The sequence below is a fragment of the Nyctereutes procyonoides genome, unplaced genomic scaffold (genome assembly GCF_905146905.1).
Source record: "Nyctereutes procyonoides isolate TBG_1078 unplaced genomic scaffold, NYPRO_anot_genome, whole genome shotgun sequence".
Taxonomy (NCBI): domain Eukaryota; kingdom Metazoa; phylum Chordata; class Mammalia; order Carnivora; family Canidae; genus Nyctereutes; species Nyctereutes procyonoides.
The window spans coordinates 58,693,341-58,694,997 of NW_026575126.1; positions in this window are offsets into that span (position 1 = coordinate 58,693,341).

A 1,657-nucleotide genomic window follows, 5' to 3' on the forward strand; every position below is an offset into this window, starting at 1 on the left:
GCACCTGCCTTTGGCCCAGGGCACGATCCTGGAGTCCCGGGATTGAATCCCACGTCAGGCTCCTGACAAGGAGCCTGCTTCTCCCTCCTCCTGTGTCTCTGCCTCTCTCTCTCTCTCTCTCTCTATCATAAATAAATAAATAAATAAATAAATAAATAAATAAATAAATAAATCTTTTAAAAAATATATTTGTCAATCTCTCTTACCTGTGAGATCTTCAAAGGCAGGGGCTGAGCTCACCTGTGTTTCCTTCGGTACGAGCACACTACCTAGAACCCACTGATCTGTTGAATTGGCCTCGAGCAAGCCCTAGTCTCCTTGTCTATAAGACATCGTAATCGCCACCTAATAGGGTTCTTAAGGTAATTAGCTAACCCGCAGGAGTCTCAGGGCCCCAGATGGTGCCCGACACATCCCTGGTGAGCAGTGACAAAGACTCCCTCCTTGAACTAACTTTCATCAGGCTCTTCTGATTCCTTTCTCTGACTAGGCCTTGACCTGGGACACTGTCTTCAGTTTGTTGAGTCCAATTTTTTAAAAAAATTTATTCATGAGAGACACAGAGAGAAAGAGGCAGGGACACAGGCAGAGGGAGAAGCAGACTCCCTGCGGGGACCCTGATGCGGGACTCGATCCTGGGACTTCAGGATCATGACCTGAGCTGAAGGCACTCGATTGCTAAGTCACCCAGGTGCCCCTGTTGAGTCCAATCTTTTCAAGGCTCCTGTTGGGTCAGCTCAGCAAATCCTCCCCCAACCGTTCACATCTGATCTAATTCCTTATCCTCTACCCTTGCTGTCCAATGACGCTGGCCCGGGCCATCGATTTAGCAAATTCCCCTTGCCCTGAGGCTGTCTCTTAGTAATTCCCCATCCACTGACCCTGCTTGCTCCTCGGCTATAAATCTGCACCTGTCTCCGGATACGTGCAGTTGTATCCCGCTTCTCTACCACAACCCGCCCCTGCAGGGGGACGCAGTCTGCCCTGCCATCTTTGACAGGTGTCATGAATATTTTTTTTGAGGCCAGGAAATAAATTCCCTTCTCTTCCCCCCTCGGACTGCAGGCCCAGGACGAGCAGAACTTTCCGCTGCTTCTGTTCAAGGCCTCAAAGGGCCTGAGTCCCTGGAAGCCACAGGCCCAGCGCTGGAAACCCAAAGTCTCCGTGGTGCCCACCCCCTCAGGGTCAGGGTCAGGGTCAAGGTCAAGGTCAAGGTCAGGGCCATGTCGGCAGGAGTGAGGAGTCTGACTTCCCCACTGGAGCCCAGGGCCTTCGCACTGCCACGGGCCGCAGATGCAGCACTTGCGGGTTCAAACGGAGGATCTAGGACTTTCTCAAAGCACCAGGATTTGGGGCTCTGTAAGCCGCTGGGCACGGGCTGACCTCTCTGCAAAGCAGGAACACGAATCATCTTAGTTGCATGGCTTAGATGCAATGGCGGGCGCGAAGCTGACGAGCTCAGGAAGTTATCAGAGCTGAGGAGCTCGCAGGTGACCCCAGGAGGGAGGAGAGACCGGAGAGAGGCCCGCACCCTTGCTGGCAGCCGGCACCCGCGGGTCTCGGAAACACTACGGGACGGGGGCGGGGCCGAGGGCGGGGCCGAGGGCGGGGGCGGGGCCGCGGCATCCACAGCTCGGCGCTCGGCTAGGCACCCCGT